Below are 11,600 nucleotides of genomic sequence, written 5' to 3'. Positions count from 1 at the left end.
CCAGCATATATGGGGTTAAACCAAAACACTCATTCCCTGCTGACTCTCTGGCTTCCTGGCTCCAGAATCCACTATCCTCCATGGAGACAAACACTGTCAAGGACAAGCACCTGGACTATCTCCTCCCGCAAAGAGATATGGGCTGGTGGGAAAGCTGCTGACCAGCAAGGCCACAAGCTCCCTCCTCTCTGTAAGTGTCTCAAGGCCAAAGACAGACTGGTGGGAAAGCTCCAACCAGCAAGGCCATATGCTCCCCCTCCCCTCCCTAAAACCCCAAATAAAATCCTTCCTTTTAGCTTTTCGGGGAGTTTGGGATTTCAGTGTTAGCTGCCCTCTCTCCTTGCTCAGCACTGTGCAAAAATAAAATTCCTACTTTCTTCCACCACCCCCGGTGTCAGAAATTGTCTTGCTGTGCAACGGGTGAGCGAACTCACTTCAGCTTCAGTAACAATTTGGCGACCCAAAGGGGACAATGTCCCAGGTGGATGTCTCGCCTGTGGCACACCGGCCTCTGGCTAACGGCCTCTCTTGGAAGCTGTCCTGAAGCTGCCTGAGCCCCTTGTCTCAGGGACAGCCCCAAGTGGCTGGCTGCTAGTCAGATGTCATTGGCCCAAGGCGCTTTTGCTTTGGTGGTGGAAGAAACTGGGTTTAGGACTTAGGAAGACATCTCTTGTAAGTATCTGGTAGTTTTTCTCTTTGTCTTTGTGTTAACCTTTTCCAACAGGACCGGCCGGAAATAATGGGTACCTTGGCAGCCCTCTGGGCTCTGTTTGCTTTGAAGTCACTGTGACACCCCGGCCAAATTTTGGTAAGTCCCCCGGGTGTGCACAACCGAGGCCCCTTGTCCTTGCTCATCTGGGAAGACCTGCATGGCAGATCTTCATTTGTTGGGCGTCCACCGAGTGTAGGACATGGACTAAGCTGGGACTGGAAGCACTTTGGTTTTTGGTCTTGGTCTTTGTTTTGGCTTCCATTTGTGGCCGAGAGTTTTTGGGAATGCGTGTTTGTTTGGTATTTGTTGTTGTTGTCTGTTTGTCTGTCCTTTTAAAAGTGTTAACATGGGAGGTGCTGCATTTATTCCACCTAAGAGAAACCCTTGGGAAAAACTTTGGCTGATGGTCGACCTATAGCTATAAGCCAACGTCTAAAGAGGGATGATTTTCTTTTGTAACACCACATGGCCACAATATTCTTTAGACTCCGGAGAGAAAAAAATGGCCAAACAATGGATCCTTAAGTTGGGAAACTTTTTAGAGAGCTCTTATGATAAACAACTGTTTTATTGGTACCTATGAAAAGACCAAATTAAGAGGAAACTATAATGACTAGTCTCAAGAACCTAATCAAACTTGGGGTCTTAGCTTCTTGTAGTCTTACAGATGCTAATGAAAATGTTAAGTTAACAAAGAGAAATCAGAAAGGGAAGAATCACAGGACTCATCCCAACAGGATGAAAATCTTTAGCTAGTTATTAAAAGAAAAATAGGATAAATGGAACAGATATGAATGAAGTTAAAACAAAGATTTTAATGAAACACTGCCTAAGTTTGGATGGACTAAAGGGACCCCCATATTGGCTCCCCAACATTAGAGGACATCAGACAAATCTGTTCTATTTACCCCAGCTTAAAAAATTTAAAAGGTCAGGAGGCAGAAATCAGAGTGAAAAACCTGTGCAGCAATTGTTTGAGGCAACAGTTAGCCTACTAAGATTAATAAAACTATAAAGATTAAAGCATTTAAGCTAATATTATATGAAGAGGTTATGTCAACTTTGCCTGGATGATTTCTTTGGGAATAAATGTTAGGTCTAATTGGGAATGCTTCCCCTGAACAATATTGTAATACAAAAACTTATTCATAGAATTCTAATGTAAGTTATAATTAAAAATATAAGTGTTAGTAAAACTAAGATAAAGTTTTGTAAAAATTAATATACTTAAACAGACCAGTTACAGTTTACCCAAACTAATGTATGCAATTGGAAAAGCCAGCTGCAACAATGGGGAGCCTGTTTTAATCTTTTGAGTCTTCCAAATAAAATTAGAAATACTTTACTGCCTCTTTAAGAGAAAATAATTAAATAATTAAACATGCCAGCAACCAACCCAAATCTGCTGCTTTTGTCTACTCTTGCTGAGCTTCCCAGCAAGCTGAGCTTCCTTTCAACTCCCCCAAAATTCCTGATCTAAAATTGAACAAGTAAAAATAAGCAAACTTTTGAGATAATTTGGAATTGTAATTACCATTATGAAAACCTGTTTCAGAAGAGGATTCAAAATCTCTCATAATGGAATGCAGTCTTTAATGAATATGCAAAAACTTCTAAGAGACAAAGTTATTTAACATGATATAAAATGATCTTTGATGAATGAAACCCTGTGTAAGTTTACTGGTTTCATTTAAAATGAACATATCCTCAAAGTTATCAGCATTGGCTATAATGCAGACATACAGCCTGGATTTACTGGTCAAATGAGCTCATGTCATCTCTGTTACAAAACGTATCAGCAAAACTCATAACTCAGTATAATAGCTAATTTTATTTAATGTCTCATGGAGTTTTCGTAGATGATCTAAATATAATTGTTAAGAACAGGTAAACTAAAGCAATGTAAAAAAATAAAAGTTTTTGGAAAAACTTTTTAACAATAATTATATATGTAATTATATGTATAATAATCATATTATGATATATGTACTTAAAACAACTGAGGATGATAGTTAACTGCTGTAATGTCACATGAAGTTTTTAAGAGTAATTGTTAAAACTGGGTAAGAGTTTTGAGTACAATAATTATGTTTTATAGCCTGCGTACTTAAAAAACAACTTCCAAAATCTTTTTGGTAACTTAAATTTTATAGCTTTACTAAGTTAAATTAAATAATAACCGTTTATTGGGTACCTAGGTCATTTACACATAAGATAAAATATTGATGGTTAACTACTAAGCATATATTTGTCTGCCTTTGGTTTCTTATATCAAAGAGACTAAAAAGTGCTTAGGCTTATTGATAAACATGTTATATGTATGCTTTAAAATTTTCTATGAGAAAACATATATTTCTAAAAGGTCTGTATACAAAGAAAGTAAAATATATGTTTTCAATAAAAAGATATAAAGAATAGAAATATTTTTGTTTCTTGAGGTGAGAAAGATAAATTTGTCCTAAAGTGCTGGGACAAATTCTGAATGTAAAAAAGTAACCAAAGGTTTGTAAAAGTAAAGCCCTAAAGAGATTTATGTATAGTCAAGTTGGCCAGGATTAAAGTAAATTCAATTACGTAAATAAACTTATATGTCAAAAGTAAACTGATACAAAATTAAAACTTAGTTTCCTCTTTCTTAAAAGGATAATTTTCCTAAAGTTTTAATCTGCTCTTGATGGAAAGATTATAAAAAGGCTTTTTTTGACTATTTTAACTCTGCTTCCCCTTGACTGTTTCTGTTGTCACTTTGAGTAGACACCTGAGCGTGGTTTCGCAGTGAACTTTGTTTCCTATCTGAATAAATGTTTTAAAGCTTTTAATATTTTTAATAAGCTTCCCCCCGACACACAAATATTCAAGTCTTGAATAAAGGCTTTCTTTTGACCTGGAAGAGGAGGGAAGGTTTCTCTGGGAATTTTCAGAGGGCCCCTGGGACTTCTCGGAGAAATTTGCTCTCTTCTTATAAGAAAAGAATGCTAAACTAACACGGCTTATTTTGTATGCTAAATTACATGAGAAGCATTGTCAAATAAATAATGATAAACTTTCTTAAATGGTATTATGTAAATAAATGTTACTAATGTAAGTATTTTAAAAACTATCTGATCTGTTCTGATTGTCGGCTATAATCCTGATTATTACCTCAAAATGTTGTATATCACACACATGGTCAAATGCCTTTGTCAATTACAATTTTTTAATGTTTTGTTATTTATAAACGTGACTGTTTTACTTTGATGTTTTTGCAAATATGTTTCATCTGCAGAGAAATTCATGGAAAGGACTCTGACACTCTAGAATATAGGTTTCCAATAAACGTTCAGATTGTAAGACTAAACTAGGTAAAAATTACAGAACTCCAACAGAGAAACTGATGACCTCACAAACTGCTGAAAGAAAATTAAGATCAAGAACCAATTACGCAGGACAGAATAAACTGATAGGGATAATTGTAATTTTTATGACTTTTTAACTGAGATATTACTGATTTTTGATGTTTTGCTTTTTTTCAGAGTTAAGAAAACCTTTTTCTCCATTCTCTTAAAGAACTATGACTTACAGCAATTGGTAAACAAAATTGAAGCATTTGTCTTTTCCTCCCTTTCTGAGCCCTCCAAAATGTAAAAATCCCTGATGAGTAAGTATTCTTATTCTTATGGCAATATAGTTTTTTGCATAAGTCCAATAAGAATCTGTTCTTCTTTTAACAGGACACAATTGGAAACACTGGTTATATTACCAAGACTTTGACTGGAACATAATATTTGAAAAAAACATGTGGGCTTAAATATAACAAGGCAGCTTTTGAGGAATGAAGGTTGACATTCTGGAATAAAGCCACTTGGAAATATTGGCCTGGTACTATGTTTATGGGTTCTGTAACCTGGTACTTTTGAGCAAAGAATGTCGCTCCCTCTGGCAGGTACAAGGAATATTTTGGGGGAGCTCACGAAGAGAAGAATTCACCCAAATCTGTAGGTACTGCAGGCAGAATGTGATAACAGGTCCTTTGCTTGGCTTTCCTTGAGAGGCCTTTAAAGATCAAACTGAGATTCCTTATAAGGTTCCAGCAAAGCAGATGTGAAAGAGCCTATATGATCAATTACTATTCTTGCTGTACTTATGTAAATAATTATGCCAAATTTATTAAAACTAGACTTATTTTGCAAACCAGTTAGTCTTAATTTGGCTATGTCTAGTGAAATTGAGGGTGATTCTAGGGAGGAAGATTATGTTTCAATAGAAACTATAATACATGTTTGTAAATATTGAATTTTAGTTTTTCAATTCTGTTTGAAATTTTTGTTTTACTTCTGTTATCTGGACTGGATCTTGAATTCTTCATCTCCTGAAATACCTGGCTAAAAACCTCCAAACTAACATTTTCAGGGTTTTTTCCCATTATTTTCATTTGGAGTCATTGAAAACTAAATCTGCCCTTTTTCCTAAAGCCTTACAAACTGAAGCTGGAAGACCCAATATAAACTTAAGAGAGATTCATGTCTACTGCTGTGTAAGCCACTCAAAGAGCTACCTGAAAGCTGGATGACACCATCAGAGACATTTCAAACTGCAAAAGATGCTTCAACCCTGACTTCTAGGAATCTTGATTGGCTGCCCCCTGGGCTCAGAAACTGGTTTATAATTTTCTCCAACCATTAACCTTGTTTTTCTCTTTTTGTTTCTCTTATTAAATACCTGGTTGCTTACTTACATGATACAGGCCTACCTTCAGGAGCCCACCAGCATCATTGCCTTATTAAAAGACTGGTTCAATGAGATGAGACAACCTACACCCATTTCAGCAGGAAGTAGCTAGACCAGTCGCCACCCCAAATCCCTCAAGATTGAGGGATGGACATAAAATAGGGGGAGTTGATATCGACCCTGATATCAGTTTCCCCACATTAAACCCAGCATATATGGGGTTAAACCAAAACACTCATTCCCTGCTGACTCTCTGGCTTCGTGGCTCCAGAATCCACTATCCTCCATGGAGACAAACACTGTCATGGACAAGCACCTGGACTATCTCCTCCCGCAAAGAGATATGGGCTGGTGGGAAAGCTGCTGACTAGCCAAGGTCACAAGCTCTCTCCTCTCTGTAAGTGTCTCAAGGCCAAACATGGGCTGGTGGGAAAGCTCCAACCAGCAAGGCCATATGCTCCCCCTCCCCTCCCTAAAACCCCAAATAAAATCCTTCCTTTTAGCTTTCGGGGAGTTTGGGATTTCAGTGTTAGCTGCCCTCTCTCCTTGCTCAGCACTGTGCAAAAATAAAATTCCTACTTTCTTCCACCACCCCCGGTGTCAGAAATTGTCTTGCTGTGCAACAAGTGAGTGAATTCACTTCAGGTTCGGTAACATTTTCAAATTTAGTGTAGATTTCATCTTTCCTGTGGTTGCTTCAACTTTCTCTCCAGCTCCTTAGCTAGTGTCCCTCCTCTGTGTTTCTTGCAAGAGTTTTCTGCCTCTGCTTGCCACAAAGTCTGAGATGCATGGGGGTGGGTGGGGGTGCATGGCACTGAAGCACTGATAGTCTCATGTTTGCTCTCTATTCATTCATAATACTTTTGCATTCTTTGTCTTCTAATAATGATGAGGGTGCAATATTTGCCTGGACTTATCATAGGTGAAGAGTGCAATTAATCCCGTCCTCTGGGAAGAGAATTAGGACAGTGTTTTACAACATGGTTGCCATTGTCTATTACTACCCTAAAGCTTTTTTATCTAGGTTTATAATTTCTTTGGCAATGAAGATTCCTTAAAAATTTAGTAAGCACCTGTTCAATTTTGCTTTTTGGTCCCCTTGTCCCTTTCTTAACCCAGTGGTGGCCCTAAAAGTGTGAATGTGAAGGCCACTCTCTTAATCTGGTTTTGTGATTCCTGATTCACTTTATGCAAGTGAGAAGCTTTTCTAGCTCTTTGTTGCTCAAAGCCATTTAAAAGTTAACCTCTTTTCTTGGGGTCTGAAAATAGTTAGCTTTTCCAGTCCTTCAAATCCCTGATATTCATTTCATTTTTATTTACTGCATTTTCCATTCTTTTTTGTTTAACTTTTTGCTTTCTACACATTATTAGACTCAGCCAGCATTAGCAAGCACATCCGACTGCTGGGATTTTAAAATTACTTTGCCAGATCACCTCTCTCACTAGGCACATGGTTGACCTCCCATTTTATGGCAGCAACAGTTTTGCTACTGCATAATGTGGAAGAGGAAAAATAATTTTCCCTCTACCCCTAGGTTCTTATCTGAGACCTGCCTACAATAAAAGACAGATTAACATGGGAAAAACAAACAGAAGTTTAATAACATGTATACCTCCTGTATACATGGGAGATACTCAGGAAAACTGAGTAAACTCCTTCAAGTGGCCCAAGCCATCACCTTAAATACCATCTCCAGCTAAAGACAAATGATGTTGGGGGTGGGAGGAGCCAGTTATGGGAGGTAACCAGGAAAAGCTCAGTAAACAAGGGTAAGGTTCTTATGCAGAGTTAGGTCTTTGCCTTCTCCATAAATAAGAGTTTCTAGAGATTTAGTATCATCCTTCTCTTCACGGTACAGAGAGGGAGACACCCTTACAAATGGAAATTACCTTATAAATATACATTTTTCTTACAAAAAGTAAATCTACTCATTTTTCAGAGCTTTTCTTATATCTGCTGTTTCTTAAAAATAATCAGCCTAAAATAATCCTTCTGCCAAAGAGGCATATTTTGGTGATATGGTGATAAATTCTGCTCCTCTTCAATAACGTGGATCACAACATCTCTATCTTTCATTATCAGCTTCCTTGTCACTGTGTAAGATATGGTTCAGCAAATTACTGCCTGTGGGCCAAATCTGTGGGCCTTGGGCCTGTTTTTGCAAATAAAATGGTATTGCAACACAGCCATGTTTATTCATTTATCTATTGTCCACGGCTGAGTACAGGAGAGTTGAGTAGTTACAACAGAGACCATATAATCCTCAGTGCCTAAAATTTATATAACCTGGCCCTTTGCAGAAAAAGTTTGTTGACCATTGCCGCATACATTATGATTTTGTTACAGAAGAACACGTCTTCAAAGTACAAATTTGTGGATTATTTGGAGTGAACAAGGCATTCTGCTATAACTGATCAACTCTGAGATCTCAGGGGCTTAACTTCATAAAAGTATATTTTTTCACGAACATGAAGTTCAGTGCTGCTTGGATTCCTGAGCAGTTCTCTCCAAATGATGGTTTTGGAATCCAAACTTCTTTTATCATGTGACTCTGACATTTTGGAGTTTTTCACTACCAGCTACATAGAGGCAAGAGAAAAGGGAAGATGACATAATGGATAGTTACTCATCTTGGCATAGAAAGTATACCCACTACTTTCATTCATATTTTATTGGTCAACATAGTCACATGAGATAACCTTATTGCAAGACAGGATGGAAAATCAGCTCACAGGTATATTCCATAAGGGTTCTCTAATAAGCAGATGCCCTCGGCAGCTCCTTTACATCTCCGTTCTCCCTTTTCAATTTGTTTATGGCCACAGAAGAGTTCCTATACTTTGTGCTGAGATCGGCCATACTTTTAACTGTTTATATGTGTCATGGTTTTAAAATACGTCCACAAATTCTTCTGCACGCTTTCTTTTAAGAGGTGGAACTTAATTCCTATCTACTTGATTGTTGGCTGTGTGTATTACTCTAGGTATCTCCAATATTTGAACAGTGTCTGATATATAACGGATGTTTCCTGTTGTTCAACAGAAAACAGCAGAATTTTGCATAATTTTTTGGAAAAGCATGCTGCTGTAGAAATAAATTGATAAATACTGTACTCAGAGTGAACTTCAAATAGTTGCATCTGCAAAACTAAGAAAATTCTGCAAATAGTAATATACGACCATAAACAGAGAAAATATAAAAATTTACAATGTAAGAAACAAGATTATCATAGAAAAGAGAAGAGGATTAGATGAACCTGGACAAAGAGGCATCCAAAAGCAAGAGGAAAAGTGGCAGTTCCTTATTAATGCTGAATAAAGAATATCACCAGAACCCTAGAGAGAAACTAAATATTGACATCAGAGTACATTTGTAATTTTTTGCTTATATTAATGTTTAATTTGTATTCTTATAAAACTCCAAGTTGGAAAACACAAGTGTTTTTCATGTAAGCTTGTGTTAGGCATGGACAATTTAGTAATGTGGGTAAGGTAGTATATAATAGAGATCAGAGCTATTTTATATAGAGTGATTAAGAAAGGCCTCTCTGATAAAAGTACTTTTGAGTTGAGTTCAACAGAAAGTGAAGGACTGAGTCATGCAGATACCTAGAAAAAGACTGTGCCAGGCAGAGGGAAGAGTAAGTACAAAGGTCCTGAGGTAGAGGCATGTTTGTCATGTTTGAGGGAAAGCAAGGCATCCCGAGTAACGGATGGAGTAACGAAGGAGAGATTAATAATAAATTAGGTCAGAGGGATAGCAAGGGTTATTCCCTGTAAGCCATGGTAAAAAAAAAAAAATTAACTCTAAGTGAGATGGGAAATTTTTTAAAAATTACAGGGTTTTGAGCAGAGCAGAGAAGACATTTGGCTTATATTTTTAAAACATTTTTGGGCAGTTTTATGAAGACCATATGAGGGCATTGGGATGTTATTGCAATAGTCCATGTAAGAGATGATAGTGTCCTCTGCTAAGGAGATAGTAGTGGAGCAGAAAGGAAGTGTCAGAGTCTCATGTGTTGTCTTATGATTCATTTGTGTGTGATGACATTGTATCTTATTCTAAAACACAGAGATCATAGGTAGTCATGTAGTACCAATAGATTTTCAGTTCCTCAAGAGGAGGCATCCTAGAACCTAGAATAGTTTCTGTAATATATGAACTCTTCAGTAACTATGTGTGGAATGAATAAATAAAGAAATGAAGAACACAAAGAATCGGTGAGTACCACGCATTTTATCACCGTTGCAACCAGTTGTATTATGGTTATATCCTAGGCTAGTTCCAAGTAAAATTACTAAAATACATTTATCTGCATTTCTTTTCGCTGTATTCACTGCGTTCTTGATAGTTAAAGGTTGCAGTGCACTTTGATAAAGAAATAGGGTACAGAAGCCTCACTGAATTTTCCCTAAGTAGTTGTTCAGTACCCAGCTAGATCTTATAAACAAAGTACCGTTATTTCTCTTGAGGGACTCTAGTGCAAGGATACTATAATATGAGTCATGTGCAAGGTTTCCCTTTTTGCATTGGCTCATAGAAAACTCATGGCCAATCCCTTGAAATCATTCTAGAAACGAGACAGAGTATAAATCAATAAGCAATAACTATTAATAATTATGACTACTCACTTAAAAGACTAAATTTTATGTAATAAGAGTAAAACCATTAATCATGTTTCCATAACAATTTGTATTCCTTTCACTATTGAAAGCTCCACTAGCTCCAATCCTGGGAAGAGTTTTAGTTTTTGTACCTGTACGGGAGGAAGAACTATCTCTATACTCTTTAGGCCTCTGGCTGCTCTAAGAATTAAACTGATATGAGGTAGAATAACAGGAGAAAATCAAACCAAGTGTAATAAGGTGTATAAATGAAAGAAACCCGGGAAAACTGAGTAACTCAACAAAATGACTGGAGCCACCACCTGCAATACCATCTTCAGCTAAAGACAAAGGAGGATGTTGAGGGTGGTGGTTTGGGACTTTAAAGGGAAGGAAGGCAATTTCCACGGAGCTGAAAAAGCAGATGTTTGGTAAACAAATGTGTGCTGGCCCATCTATAGACAATGTGACCTGAGAGGAGAACTTTGATAAAAATGGGCTTAGCAAGTTTCCTCCCAGTCTACCACACCTAGAGTTATCTATGTTGATAGCTCCTTCCTGGACAGGGCTTCTATCTTAGATTTTTTTAGGCAGTTAGGGGAAAGGTCAAAGTTTCTTTCCAAGTGTTTTTTTTTTTTTTTTTTTTGAGGAAGATTAACCCTGGGTTAACATCCACCACCAATTCTCCATTTTGCTGAGGAAAATTGACCCTGAGCTAACATCTGTGCCCATCTTCCTCTATTTTATGTGTGGGACGCCTACCATAGCATGTCTTGATAAGCGGTGTGTACATGTGCACCCGGGATCAGAACTGACGAGCCCTAGGCCACAAAGCAGATGGTGTGAAGTTGACTGACACACCACCAGGCTAGCCCCTCTTTCTGAGTCTTTTGTTCTTAAAAATAATCAAGCCAGGGTCTGGCCCCATGCATAGTGGTTAAGTTCAAGTTCAGTGTGCTCCACTTTGGTGACCTAGGTCTATGGGTTCGGATCCCCAGCACGCACCTCTACACCACTTGTCAGCCAAGCAATAAAAGAGGAAGATTTGCAACAGATATTAGCTCAAGGCAAATCTTCCTCAGAAAAACAAAACAAAAGTGAAACCGAGCCAAAGAGAGACACTTTGGGGTGGCAAATTCTGATCTCTCATATATCTATTGTTTGTTTATTTACACAATCTCATCGCTGTTGATGGTCCTGAGTGTTTGTAGAGAGATTATACTTTGCATTGATTCCATATTCCTTTTAAATGTTTTTTAAAAATTCTTTAAAACGAATATGAGGTCAAAAATATGAAATTTTTAGTGTGCAAATTAGTAGAATACTAGTGATTTTATATAGTTAAATCTAACATTTCCCTTTGTTCTGGTAATAGAATCATGCATTGTGGTTCCGTGTATACTGAAACTTGAGGTTTGTTTTCAGGAGAAAGCAACTTGAAGCCCTAACTGTTTTACGGTCTAGCTCAGCCTTCATTCTTCCCTTCAGAGACCAGAAGATGACTGGAGCCCTGTTAGAGTTGCAGTGATCCTGGGGCTTTAATTAATCTAGAGCCAGGGAGAGAAAACTGAGGGAT

General features: G+C 37.5%; 1 long non-coding RNA gene across 2 annotated transcripts; it reads left to right on the top strand.

The window, feature by feature from the left end:
* Nucleotides 1-294: 294 nt before the first annotated feature.
* LOC138923731 (uncharacterized) lies at nucleotides 295-6,011 on the top strand. Of its 2 annotated transcripts, XR_011437794.1 has the most exons (4): nucleotides 295-420; nucleotides 725-808; nucleotides 4,225-4,279; nucleotides 4,423-6,011. It is a non-coding gene; the product is annotated as an uncharacterized lncRNA (long non-coding RNA). The 2 variants fall into 2 exon arrangements; XR_011437793.1 differs by lacking the exon at nucleotides 725-808 and having other exon boundaries at nucleotides 304-672; nucleotides 4,423-4,562.
* The last annotated feature ends 5,589 nt before the right edge of the window (nucleotides 6,012-11,600 follow it).

This window comes from Equus caballus, chromosome 4 (assembly GCF_041296265.1).
Source record: "Equus caballus isolate H_3958 breed thoroughbred chromosome 4, TB-T2T, whole genome shotgun sequence".
NCBI classification, from domain to species: Eukaryota; Metazoa; Chordata; class Mammalia; order Perissodactyla; family Equidae; genus Equus; species Equus caballus.
Note: the sequence above shows the minus strand (reverse complement) of the source record. Positions and strands in the feature narration are given on the sequence as shown.